This window comes from Heterocephalus glaber, unplaced genomic scaffold (genome assembly GCF_053883595.1).
Source record: "Heterocephalus glaber isolate CG9 unplaced genomic scaffold, H.glaber_assembly_v1.0 deba00001472, whole genome shotgun sequence".
Lineage (NCBI taxonomy): Eukaryota > Metazoa > Chordata > Mammalia > Rodentia > Bathyergidae > Heterocephalus > Heterocephalus glaber.
Window position 1 is genome coordinate 27,604,127 of NW_028258315.1, and position 15,380 is coordinate 27,619,506.

Below are 15,380 nucleotides of genomic sequence, written 5' to 3' on the forward strand. Positions count from 1 at the left end.
GTATTTTAAGCATTCTAATTAGTTGCATAGATTGTTCTTTAAGCTCCTATCTTTTATTGTATCAAATTGACATTGGCAAAAGAGAAAGTCTCTCACTCTGATTCTTGATCTCTCTGGGAACTATGAGAATGACTCCACCCTGTAGTCTGACAGGCTGTGGAACAAGGTGACAATTAAGCATTCAGACTGTAGGCCATATAGACCTTGGTTCAAATCTTGGATCTACCATTTAGAAGCAAGATAATTAACCTTTATATTCCTTTCTTTGTAAAATGGAATAAAACTGAATAAATCATCTGGCTGAGGGCCTAGCACTTTGTGCATCTTTAATAAATGGTTATTATTGTCCTTATTATCTGCTACCAGATATTCCAATCAAAGTGAGATGTTCAGGCAATTTTCCAAGTATTTTTGTTTGCTGCTACTTTCTGAATAAACTTTACTCTTTTGTAATTAGCCACTAATAATACAATTTGGAGTTAGCTTTTTGGCTACCAAGTCAGGTTTTTTTCCCCCACCATCTTGAATTCAATTATGACATTTACCAGGGAAACAATTAGAAAAGGCCAGTTGTAGCATAAAGAGATTAAAGAATAATCATTGGAAAGGATCTAATCCTTGCCTGGCTTGGCCACACCATCAGCTCAACTCTCAGTGCACACAGAGGAATGGGTCACAAGTTCAGACTCATGTGAGACAAGGCCAAGACCTAAGAACCTGTTTCTGCTCCAAGATCTCCCCATGATTCATCATGACTTCATGTTATCTCAGGTACAATGAGGTGAGCCTCTCTCTGTGTTGAAAATATGTAGCAAACATATTTTCATGTCATGAAGTTTAGAGACGACATCCAGGAAGACAAAAACACTAACTATACTTATAAGGGACATCACTAGAAATAATAAGGCAGGCGGTTAATGTATCTCCCTAGTTTTACATCATTGTTTTGAGGCATTTTACAGGTTGCCGTACTCTGTGTCTAATTTATACCTAATAGATTATGGAAAACATAAAAGGTAAGGTGGGCATCTGAGGTCAGAATGAACTACAATCAGGGTTATCTGGTTAATGGAATTATTAACTGGGGTCCCAAATGACATCAGGAAAAATATGCTTTCTAAATATAACCAGATAATGTCCACATTGACTAAATAGATGTTATTGTTAGCCAGGTAAATGTGAGATTATTGACTTTATTCACAGATTGGATAGAAGCAAATGTGCAATTGGTTTTAAAATAAGCTATTGAGGAGAGTAGCATTTTTCTTTTTCTAAAGACATTTGAGGTGAAATTGATATAAAATTAATCATTTTAAAGTGAACAATTCAGTGATATTTTATACATTGACAAAATTGTGAAACAGTCACCTCTATCTAGTTCCATACATTTCCATCATGTGAAAGTAAAACCTATAACTAATAAGTAGTTTTGCCCAATTGCCTACTCTTCCTAGTCTCTAGCAACTACCCATCTGCATTTCATCCCTTTGAATACATCTATGCTGGATAGTCCACATAAACGCAGTCATACTGTGTAAACTTATAACTGGGATACTTGGACTTAGCATAATATTTTTCAGGTTCACCCATCTTGTTGGCAGGTATTTTTACCTCATCCCATTTATGACCAAATAATATTCCATTGTTTGAATACACCACAGTTTCTTTATTGATCCCTTAGTGGACATTTGGGCTGTTTCTGCTTTTTGGATGTTGTTAATAGTGGAATTATGCAACATGTGTTTACATGTACTTGTTAGCATCCCTATTTTCAATTCCTTGGGCTATATATCTAGGAGGAGAATATTGTGGTTATATGTTAATTCTGTGTTTAACTTTTTGAGTCACCAACCACCAAACTGTTTTCCTCAGATGCCGTAACATTTTACATTCTCACTAGCAATATGTAAGCCTTCCAATTTCTTCACATTCTTGCCAACATTTTTATTTGTTTTGTTTTGTTTTATTTAAACAATCCTACTTTGTAAGAAGTTGAACTTCACTGTGGTTTTGATTTGTGTATTTCTTAATGACTAATAATGTTGAGCATCCTTTTGTATATTTCTTGGTCATTTCTACATCTTCTTTGGAGAAATATCTATTTCAGTTCATTGCCCATTTTTAAAATGCTTATACTTTTGCTGTTAAGCTGTGAGAGTTCCTTCTATATTCTGAATATTAACCTCTTATAAGATATATAATTTGCAAATATTTACTCTCATTCTTTACGATGTCATTCTAGTTTCTTGACAATGTTCATTGATGCACAAAGTTTTTACTTTAATGAAGTCCAATTATTTGGTGATTTGTGCTTTCAGGTGTCATGCTTGAGAATCCATTGCAAAATTTGAGGTCATGAAGAATTTAACCTGAGTTTTCTTCTAAGATTTTTATGGTTTCAGGTCTGATGTTTATATATTGACCCACATTGAGTTATAATTTGTGTATGATGTGAGGTGGAAATTCAAATTCATTCTTTTGCCTGTGGCTATGCTGATGGTAAAGCAACATTTGTTGAATACTCCTGCCCCAAAAATGGTTTTGGCATCCTTGTTGAAAATCAGTTACCGTACATGTATAAGTTGATTTCTGGGCTCTCGATTCTATTCTATTGGTCTATATGTCTGTCCTTATATCATTAGCACACTGTTTTGATGACTGTAGCTTTAAAGTAAGTTTTGAAATTAGAAAAATCAAATCTTTGAACTTTATTCCTTTTTTCAAATTATTTCGTTGTTACATACCCCTTAAAATACCATGTGCATTTGAAGATTAGCTTTTCTATTCCAGTGAAGATGGCAACAAAATTTTGATAGAGATTTACTAACTTTGGAGATTGCTTTTAGTAGTATTGAGCTTTTTAAAGTATTTTCTTTCACAAACAATGGGATTATTTTCTTTTACTTAGGTCCTCTTTAATTTTTTTCAGCAATGTTTTATACTTTGCAAGCTTTAAGTCTTTCACCTCCTTAGTTAAACTTATTTCTAGGTATTTTATTCTTTTTGATGCATTATAAATGGAATTTTTCTTAAGTTCTTTAAGGACAGTTTTTGCTGGTGTTAAGTACAAAAGCACTGGTGATTATTGCATGTTGTGTACATCAACTTCACTGAGTTTGTTATCTCCAATGGCTTGTTCTGTGGTAGAAGGGATTGAACTCAAGGCTTTAATATTGACCTACCTACCCAGCAAGCTTCCCCAACACCCCTCCCAGCCCACCTGCTGCTGCTTTTTTGTCAGGGCTTGCTAACTCAAGTAGTGACTTATGGTAGTGCACACCTATAATCTCAGTGCTCTAGGAGGCTGAGGCAAGAGTATTGCAAATTTGAGCCCAGTCTGGGCAACTGAGCAATCTAGCAAGACCTTGGCTCAAAACAAAAAATAAAATGTGAAGGCCCTGGCTTCAATTACTAGTACTGAAAAAAGACATCAGAAGAATTCATCAGTAAAGCCATCTACTCCCAAACTCTTGTCTGTTGTGATGTGTTTTTATTATTAATCCAGTTTTCATTTGTTACAGGTTTGTTCAGATTTTATACTTTTTCTTCTTCCTTCAGTTTTGATAATTTGTGTTTCTAGGAATTTGTCCTTTTATTTTGGTTGTCTAATTTATTGCTGGGTAACTGTTTATAGTATACTCTGAAATCTTTTTTTATTTCTTTAAAGTAAGTAGTAATGTCTCACCCTTTCATTCTGATTTTAACTACTACTGTTTTCTCTCTTTTAAAATTTGTCAGTCTAGTTCCACCACTCCCAGTGCAGAGGTAGGGGCTTCTGGGCCACTGTTCCACTGCTCCCAGATCAAAGGAGGTGACCTCCCCCCAACCTCCGGTCATAATGAGAAGACACATAAACAAGTCTCAAAACCAGACTTCCAAATCACCTACAGCAACACCAAAGGGAAATGAGATGGAACACTCTGATACTCAACCACCTGGACTCCCTGAACTGGTAACAAAAGAGGATCTGGAAAAAATGAAATCAGAAATAGTTTCTCAGATAACAGCAGAGATTGTGCTTGTAGTGCAAGACATGATTGATAAATCCAGAGAGGAGCTGAGGAACATGATGGAATCCCAACATAGGAAACAAATGGAATCCATAAAACAGATGCAAATAGATTTCAATTCCATTGAAAGTCTACACAGCAGAATGAGCCAATGTGAGGACAGAATTTCAGATATACAAGATAAGATTGCAATTAGGGACCAGGAAAAGAAAAATTGCTTCAAAATTGTAAAGGATCATGAGGAATCAATCCAGCAGCTGCTAGATGATGCAAAGAACAATAACATAACACTGATTGGAGTCAACGAAGAAACAGGAGAGAGTGAAGATGACTTAAAAAAAATGTTCACAGAAATAATGGCAGAAAACTTCCCAAACAGGGGGGAAAAGAATTTGACATACAGATAAGTGAGACATATAGGACTCCAACTAGCCTTGATTTTAAAAAATGTACACATAGGCATATAATTGTTAAGATTCCAGAAACCCAAAAGAAGAACAAAGTTCTACAAGCAGTTAGAGAAAAGAAACAAATCACATACAAAGGAAAGCCCATCAGAATCACAGCATAATTCTCAACACAAAACCTCAAGGCAAGAAGAGCTTGGAGTGACATATTTCAAGCCCTAAAGGAAAACAGCCTCCAACACAGACTGATGCACCCTGCAAAACTACCTTTCAAAATTGATGGAGAAATAAGAGACTTTCATGACAAAGAGCACATTAGGAACTTCATGAATACCAAACCAGCACTACAAAAAATTTTAGACAATATCCTAGGAAAAGCCAATGAGGATCACAACCCCAGGAAGCTCAGCAGAATGAATCTGTCAGATGTAACAAGAAATTAAATGCAAAGGGGGAGAATTCAACAAACAGAAAGAGTCATGACAATGATAAGTCAATATGTATGAGTTATAACCATCAATGTTAATTCACCATTCAAAAGAAATAGACTGAGCCCACTGCAGACAGGCAGGTCTGTGGAGGCCTTAGCAACTTCATGAGTCACGTGGAACACACCAAATCAGCCTGCACCCCGGCAGCAATCCACTGGACACTCCCCGTGCCTCCCCCTGCTCCTCTGTACAGCCATCTGGTTCCACACTACAAAGATGCAGAGTACACCAGATCACCAGACCACTGTACTGGGTAAATTGGAGTCATCTTCACCTCCCATCAGGACCCGGACTGTCTGCAGGGGAAGGGCAGCTGGAACCTGCAATACAACTCTGCAGAGTTCAACTCTACAGGAGGACAGAGAGCTCAACCTGGGACTTGCAGCCAGAAATCTGCCTGAATCTCATGGGTCTGTGACTAGTTTGCTGAGACTCATTGACTTATATCTGCACACTGCAACCCACATTGTCTATTGTGACAGTAGAGATATACCCTGAAAGAGGCCCTTCATCTTCATGATTATTTTTTATTCCCAAAATTGGTTTTATTATTTTGGTGTTTTTCTCTTTTCTTTTCTTTTGCTCCTCTCAGCTTTAATTTTTTTCCCCTACTCTTTGCAAATATTTGTTTTTCTCCCCCCTTTTTTTCTTTCCTTCTTTCTATTCTTTCCTTTCTCTCTCTCTTACACTCATTCTCTTGCTCTCCCACATTGTTCATCTTCCCTTTTTGTCCCTGTTTTGGTCCTCATTCAGAGTTCTTCTTTATTTTCCTATTATTCTCTTTTTCCTTCTCACCTGTGTCCTCTGACCACACTGCTAAACTTCCCCTATCCTTCTTCCCATTTATCACTCCCTCCCCAGCCCCTTCTAACTCCCCATCCCAAAGGGTAAAGTTGTTATATTGAAGAGTTTATTCGCTATATGTTGGGTTGGTCCTCGATCTTGATTTAAGTCACACAGCTAAAGGTGATAGATTAATAACTACCACAAAATGTGATTTTCAAAGATGTACTTGATGCAGTGGTGGTGCTGATTGCATCACTTGGGCTAAGGTGTGGGTATTGATCTAGTCAATGAACCTTCCTAGTATAAGGAAAATGAGATGGCCTTAGAGTCATTAGAGACTCAAAACTTAAAGACCAGCTATATCTGGAAGACACCTCTGAGAAGCAATCATTCCATAAGGATTCTAATTACAAGCAACAAAGATACCTACAACAAGCAATTTCAAACTATCAACCCAGGAGTTAAACCAAGGACAGTATCAAAAACAAAAATGAGAAGACATTTAAGCAAGGCACAAACTCAGACTTCCACCCCACCAAGGGTAAATCCTGGGAGAAATGAGATGGAGAAGTCCCACAACCAACCAACTGGATACCCTGAACTGATAGCACAGGAAGTAACAAAAAAGATGAATGAGGCTCTAGAAAAATTCAAGGCAGAAATAATCTCCCAGATATCTGCAGAGATGGTGAGCAGAGTGAAAGACATGATTAGAGGCTCTACAACAGAAACAGACAAAAAATAGATGAGCTCAGAAACATGGTGGAAGCCATGAATACCCAGCATAACAAAGAAATGGAAACCATGATCGCCCAGCATAAGAAAGAAATGGAATCCATGAAACAGATTCAAACAGATATTCAGGAGATCAAAAACTCCATTGAAAGTATCCACAGCAGATTAAGGGAATCTGAAGACAGAATATCAGATATAGAAGACAGGATTGTGGTTAGAGACCATGAACATAGAGATTTCTTAAAAATAGTAAGGGACCATGAGAAATCAATCCAACAACTGCTAGACGATGCAAAGAAGAATAACATGAGACTGATAGGAGTCCATGAAAAAACAGGAGAAAGCACCATTGACATAAAAAAACTGTTCACAGAAGTAACAGTGGAAAACTTCCCAGACAGAGGTAGAAAATTGCACATACAGATAAGTGAGGCATATAGAACTCCAACTAGCCATGATCAAAAAAATCTAGACATATAATAGTCAAGATCCCAGAAACCCAACAGAAAAACAAAATCCTACAAGCAGTTAGAGAAAAGAAACAAATCACCTACAAAGGAAAGCCCATCAGAATCACAGCAGACTTCTCAACACAAACCCTCAAATCCAAGAGAGCCTGGAGTGAAGTATTTCAAGCCCTAAAAGAAAATAACTTCCAACCTACACTGTTGTATCCTGCAAAATTATCTTTCAGAATTGATGGGGAAATTAGATACTTCCAAGACAAAGAACACCTGAGAAATTTCATGAACACCAAACCAGCACTATAAGCAATTCTCAACAATATCCTAGAAAAAACCAATGAAGGCCACAACTCCATGAGGCCCAACAGAGGGAAGCCACCAGGCAAGGTAAGAAACTAAAGGGAAAGGGGGAAAAATAAGAAATAAAAGAGCCAACTAAAGAAAAACATCATGACAAGGATAAATCAATATCTATCAATTATAACCCTCAATGTTAATGCCCTCAATTCACCAATCAAAAGAAATAGGCTGGCAGAATGGATTAAAAAGGAAAAGGCAACAATATGCTGTATGCAAGAAATACACCTAGCTCGAAAAGAAACTCATAGACTGAAAGTAAAAGGATGGAAAATAGTTCTCCATGCCACAGGAACCCAGAAGAAAGCAGGGGTAGCAATCTTATTTGCAGAAAAAGTAGATTTCAAATCAATACCAATTAAGAGAGACAAAGAGGGTCACTACATCCTTATGAAGGGAGCTATCCAAGAGGAAGAGATGACAATCCTAAATATATATGCACCAAATACAAATGCCCCCAACTATACAAAATAAATATTAATAGACAGGAAAAACCAAATAAACACTAACACAATTGTAGTGGGGGACCTCAATATCCCATTATCACAAATAGGCAGATCATCTAGACAAAATGTTACCAAGGAAATTCTAGAACTGAACCATGCTATTGAACAAATGGACTTAATAGATGTTTACAGAATGTTCCACCCCACAAAATCGGAATACACATTCTTTTTGGCTGCACACGGGTCATTCTCCAGAATGGACCACATGCTAGCTCATAGGACATATCTAAGTAAATGTAAAAGAATTGAAGTTACCCCCTGTATATTATCAGACCGTAGTGAAATAAAATTGGAGATCAATAACATAAGAAACCGCCAAACCCCAACAAACACATGGAAACTGAATAACACCCTCTTGAACAACCAATGGGTCACAGAAGTAATTAAAGAAGAAATTAAACAGTTTCTACAAGTAAATGAAAATGCCAGTACAACATACAGGAATCTATGGGACACAATGAAAGCAGTTCTAGGCGGGAAATTCATAGCAGTGAATGCCCATATTAGGAAAACAGAGAAAACTCAGATAAATAACCTAATGTAGAACCTCAAGCTCCTAGAAAAAGAAGAGCATAATGAATCCAAAGCTCATACAAGAGAGGCAATTATAAAGATTAGGGCAGAAATCAATGCAATGGAGACTAAGAGAACAATACAAAAAACCCCCAATGAATCAAAGAGTTGGTTTTTTGAAAGAATAAATAAAATTGATAAACCTTTAGCCAACCCTATCAAAAAAAGGAAAGAAAAGGCACAAATACATGGAAGTAAGAAGGAAAAAGGGGAAGTCACAACAGATCCAACAGAAATCCAGAGGATCATCAATACCTACTTTGAGAACCTCTACTCCAATAAAATGGAAAACACAGAAGAAATGGGCAGATTCCTAGATACATATGAATTGCCAAAGTTAAATGAAGAAGATATAGAAATTCTAAACACCCCAATTACAATGAGTGAAATTGAAAATGTAGTAAAATATTTACCAACAAAGAAAAGCCCAGGTCCAGATGGCTTCACTGGTGAATTTTACAAGACATTTAAAGAAGAACTAACACCATTACTCTTTAAACTTTTCCTTGAAATTGAAAGGGAAGCAATACTTCCAAATTCATTCCTAGAAGCAAGGGTTACTTTGATTCCAAAACCAGAGAAAGACCCAACCCAAAAAGAGAACTACAGGCCAGTCTCCCTAATGAACATAGATGCAAATATTCTCAACAAGATACTGGCAGACAGACTACAGAGAGTCATCAAGAAGATCATACACCCTGACCAAGTCAGATTTATCCCAGGGATGCAAGGATGGTTCAACATTCATAAATCAATAAATGTAATACACTATATTAACAGAGTCAAGGACAAAAACGATATGATCATCTCAATAGATGCAGAAAAAGCATTCGACAAAATCCAGCACCCATTCATGATTACAAAACCCTACAGAAAACTGGAATAGAAGGTCTTTATCTTAACCTGATTAAAGCTATCTATGAAAGACCAACAGCCAACATCATACTAAATGGTCAAAAACTGAAAACTTTCACACTAAAATCAGGAACAAGACAAGGATGCCCACTATCCCTACTCCTCTTCAATATAGTTCTGGAAACACTAACCACAGCAGTTAGAAAAGAGAAAGAAATAAAAGGAATAAAGGTAGGAAAAGAAGAAGTTAAACTGTCATTATTTGCTGACGATATACTACTTCACATAGAAGACCCAAAAAACTCCACCAAAAGACTTCTAGACTTAATTGACAGATTCAGTAGAGTAGCTGGATACAAGGTCAACCCTCAAAAAACAATAGCCTTCTTGTACACAAATAACAGACTCACTGAGAGAGAAATTAGGGAAACAATTCCTTTTACAATAGCATCCAAAAAAATGAACTATCTAGGAATCAATCTAACAAAGGAAGCAAAAGACCTCTACACTGAAAACTACAGCACTCTGAAAAAAGAGATCGAAGAGGATACAAGAAAATGGAAAGACATCCCTAGCTCCTGGGTAGGAAGAACCAATATAGTGAAAATGGCCATACTTCCAAAACTACTAGATAGATTCAACGCATACTATATAGATTTCAATACCAATTGAAATTCCAACAACATACTTCACAGAACTAGAGAAAACAATCCAAAAATTCATTTGGAACCATAAGAGACCTAGAATAGCTAAAGCAATTCTCAGCAACAGAGACATGGCTGGGGGTATCACAATCCTCAACTTGAAACTACTACAAAGCTACTGTGATAAAATCAGCATGATGTTGGCAAAGGAACAGACCTGAGGATCAGTGGAATTGATTAGAAGATGCAGAAACAACTCCAGACATGCTCAGCCACCTTATCTTTCACAAAGGAGCCAACCACCATCATTGGAGGAAAGATAGTCTATTTAATGGTGTTGGTAAAACTGGATTTCAAACTGCCAAAGATTGAAACTAGACCTATACCTATCACTATGCACTAAACCGAGATCAAAGTGGATTAAAGATATAAATATTAAGACAGAAACACTAAACTTGCTGGAAGATAAGGTAGAACTCTCGAAGTCATTGGCATAGGAAAAGACTTCATGAACAAAACCTCAGGAGCATGGGAACTAGCAGAAAGAATCAACAACTGGGATATTATCTTATTAAAAAGCTTCTGCACTGCAAAAGAAACCACCAACAGAGCTGACAGACAATCTACAATATGGGAAAAATTTTTTAGCAGCTGTACCTCAGACAAAGGACTACTATCTAGAATATATAAAGAACTGAAAAAATCAGACACCCCAAATTCAAAGACCCAATTAAAAAATCGCATCTGAAATGAACAGACATTTCTCAGACAAGGAAGTAAAAGCAGCAAACAAATATATGGAAAAATGTTCAACATCACTCATCATTTGAGAGATGCAGATGAAAACAATACTGAGATTCCACCTCACCCCAGAAAGAATGGCTCCTAACAAGAAATCAACAAATAAATGCTGGTGGGGTTGTGGGGAGAAAGGAACCCTTCTCCATTGTTGGTGGGAGTGCAGACTGGTGCAACCACTGTGGAAGTCAGTATGGAGATACCTCAAAGAACTAGGACTACAGGTCCCATTTGACCCAGCTAGTCCCTTGCTGGGTATCTTCCCAAACGAATTAAAAGAATCATATCACAGTGATATATGTGCACCCATGTTTATAGCGGCACAGTTTGTAATAGCTAAAGCTTGGAAACAGTCCAAGTGCCCATCAACTGGAAACTGGATAAAGCAAACGTGGTTTTTAAAAATAAAATGGAGTACTACTCAGCCATAAAGAATGAAAAACTAGAGTCATTTATAGCTAAATGGATGCATATTGAGGCCAGCCATCCTCTTAAGTGAAATGAATAGGACATACATGTGTAAATACCGAATAGTTTCACTAGTGTGAGAAACTGATAGTGTAAACAAGGGTTAAAATGATTAAAATGAATAATTGACAATTTGAAATAGGAAAAAAGGTCCAAAGACGAAGGAGTGAAGGGAGGGGAAGGGGAAAGGAAAAAAGGGAAAGGAAAAACTATGAGAAAAGAAAAAAAAATGGAAATGAAATCTGTATAAATAGGGAAGGATGGAGGGGGTGAAGGGTGCACAGGTAATGGGGAAAAAATAAGAACCAAGACATATCATGTATAGGTACAAACACCCAATGATAAATGTAAATGAATTCTATACCTAAAATGTACCAATAAAAGAACTAAAAAAAAAACAACAATAGACTGGCAGAATGGGTCAAGAAGTAAAGTCCACCAATATGCTGCACAAAAGAAACACACTTAATACAAAATGAAACTCACAGACTGAAAGTTAAAGGGTGGAAAACAATACTCCATGCGACAGGAACCCGAAAAAAAGCAGGAGTAGCTATCCTCTTTGCAGATCAAGTAGATTTCAAACCATCACTGATTAACAGAGAGGAAGAAGGACACTACATCCTTGTAAAGGGAACAATCCAAGAGGAAGAGATGACAATCATAAATATCTATGCATCAAACACTAGTGTGCCCAACTATATAAAACAAATACTAATGGACATGAAAAGTCATATATGCACTAGTATAATTGTAGTGGGGGACCTCAATATCCCACTGTCACAAATAGATAGATCAACTAGACAAAAAATAAGTAAGGAAATACTAGAACTCAATTGAACTCTTGAACAAATGAACTTAACAGATGTTTACAGAGTGGTTCACCCCACAAAATCAGAATACACATTCTTTTCAGCTGCACATGGGTCGTTCTCCAAAATAGACCACATACTCACTCATAGAACATGTTTAAGTAAGTGCAAAGGAATTGAAGTTATCCCCTGTATATTATCAGACCACAGTGCGATGAAATTGGAAATCCATAGCAAAAGAAACAGCAAAAATTTCATAAACACATCGAAATTGAAAACACATTTCTGAACAACCAATGGGACACAGAGGAACTTAAAGAAGAAATCAAACAGTTCCTTCAATTAAATGACAATGACAGTATAACATATCAAAATCTATGGGACACAATGAAAGCAGTCTTATGAGGGAAATTCATAGCAGTGAATATACATATTAGGAAAACAGAGTGTGCCCAATTAATCAACCTGATCCTGAATCTCAAGCTTCTAGAAAAAGAAGGGCAGGACAAACCCAAAGCTCATACAAGGGAGGAAATTACAAAGATAAGAGCAGAAATCACTTCAATGGGGACTAACACAGTGATACAAAAAATCAATGAAGCCAAGAGTTGGTTCTTTGAAAGAATAAACAAAATTGACAAACCCTTAGCCAAACTTCTCCGAAAAAGGAAAGAAAAGGCCCAAATCCATGCAATTAGGAATGAAAGGATGAAATTACAACTGACCCACCAGAGAAATCCAGAGGATCATCAATACCTACTTCCAGAACCTATACTCCAATAAGATGGAAAACACAGAAGAAATGGACAGATTCCTAGATACATATGAATTACCAAAGTTGAATGAAGAAGACTTAAAAATTCTAAACAACCCAATAACAACTGATGGATTTGAAAATGTGATTAAAAATTTACTGACTAAGTAAATCCCACATCCTGATGGCTTCACTGCTGAATTCTATAAGATATTTAGAGAGGAACTACTGCCCCAACTGTTTAAACTCTTCAATGAAATTGAAAGGGAAGCAATACTCCCAAATTCATTCCTGGAAGCAAGCATCACCTTGATCCCCAAAGTAGAGAAAGACCCAACCAAAAAAGAGAACTATAGGCCAATCTCACTAATGAACCTAGATGCAAAAATCCTTACTAAGATACTGGCAAATAGAATGCAGAAGATCGTCAAGAAGATCATACACCCTGATCAAGTAGAATTCATCCCAGGCATGCAGGGAAGGTTCAACATACTCAAATCAATCAATGTAATACACTATACCAATAAGCCAAGGACAAAAACTATATGATCAGCTTAATAGATGCAGAAAAAGCATTTGACAAAATCCAACATGCATTTATTTTATTTTATTTTATTTTATTTTATTTTATTTTGGTACTGGGGATTGAGAACATGCATTTATGAAAAAACCCTATAAAAATTGGAATAGACAGTCTCTACCTCAATCTGATAAAAGCCATCTATGAAGAACCAACAGCCAATATCATACTAAATGGTCAAAACCTGAAATCCTCCACACTAAAATCAGGAACAAGACAAAGATATCCACTATCACCACTCCTGTTCAATATAGTCTTGGAAACATTAGCCACGGCAATTAGACAAGGGAAAGAAATAAAAGGAATAAAGAAAGGAAATGAAGAAATCAAATTGTCATTATTTGCAGATGACATGATACTCTATATAGAAGACCCCAAGAGCTCCACCAGAAGTCTTCTAGACTTAATAACCAAATTCAGTAAAGTAGCTGGATACAAGGTCAACACACAAAAATCAATAGCTTTCCTCTACACGAACAATAGACTCACTGAGAGAGAAATAGAGCAAACAATTCCTTTCACAATAGCATCCAAAGAACTGAAATACCTAGGAATCAAAAAAAAAAAAAAAAAAAAAGAAATACTTAGGAACCAACCAAATGAAAGTATTCAAAGACCTCTTTTCTGAAAAGAGAGCTTGAAGATGCTATCAGAAAATGGAAAGACATTCCTTGATCCTGGGTAGGAAGGCTCAACATAGGGAAAATGGATACACTTCCAAAACTGCTATATAGATTCAGTGCAGTCCCAATTGAAATCCCAACAGCATACTTCACAGACCTTGAGAAAACAATCAAAAAATTCATTTTGATCAAGAAGAGACCCAGAAAAGCAAAAGCAATTCTAGCTAACAAAGACATGGCAGGGGGTATCACAACCCCCAACTTGAAACTATACTACAAAGCTACTGTGATAAAAACAGCATGGTGCTGGCAAAGAAACAGACCTGAGGACCAGTGGAACAGATTAGAAGATGCAGAAACAATGCCAGACACACTCAGCCATCTCATCTTCAATAAAGGAGCCAAACACCCTCACTGGAGGAAAGATAGCCTCTTTAGTAAATGGTGCTGGAAAAATTAGGCTTCAACTTGCCAAAGATTAAAACTAGACCTATATCTCTCACCATGCACTAAACTAAAATCAAAATGGTTTAAAAATCTAAATATTAAAAGAGAAATGCTGAATCAGCTGGAACAGAGGTTAGGTAGAACTCTTGAAGACATCGGTGTAGGAAAAGATTTTATGAACAAAACCTCAGTTGTCTATGAATTAGCACAAACAATCAACAAGGGGAATCTCTTCTTATTAAAAAGCTTCTGCACAGCAAGAGAAACCACCAGCAGTGTGAAGAGACAACCTACGATGTGGGAAAAAATCTTCACCTTCTTTTCCTCAGGCAAAAGCCTACTATCTCGAATCTATAAACTTAAAAAATCAGACCTCCCCAATTTAAAGGCCCAATCTGAAAATGGGCATCTGAAATGAACAGATGTTTCTCAGACAAACTAGGAGAAATGCAAATAAACATGAAAAAATGTTCAACATCACTGGTCATTCGAGAGATGCAAATGAAAACAATGCTGAGATTCCACCTCACCCCAGAAAGAATGGCTGCTATCATGAAATCAACCAATAACAAATGCTGGCGGGGCTGTGGGGAAAGAGGAACACTGCTCCACTGCTGGTGGGAGTGTAGACTGGTGCAAACACTGTGGAAATCAGTATGGAGATACCTCAAAGAACTAGGACTGGAAGTCCCATTTGACCCAGCTATTCCCCTGCTAGGTATCTTCCCCAAAAGAATTAAAGAAATCATACCACAGTGATATATGTGCGCCCATGTTCATAGCAGCACAGTTTGTAACAGCTAAAATTTGGAAGCAGCCCAAATGCCCATCAACTGGAGTTTGGAAAAAGAAAATGTGGTTTTTTAAAAATAAAATGGAGTAGTACTCAGCCATAATAAATGAGAAATTAGAGACATTTATAGCTAAATGGATGCACATTGAGGAGATACTCTAAAGTGAAATAAATAAGACACACGTGTAAATACCGAATAGTTTCTCTAGTGTGAGAAACTGAAAGTGTAAAGAAGGACTAACAGGTATAATAGATAATGTGAAATAGGAAGAAAAGG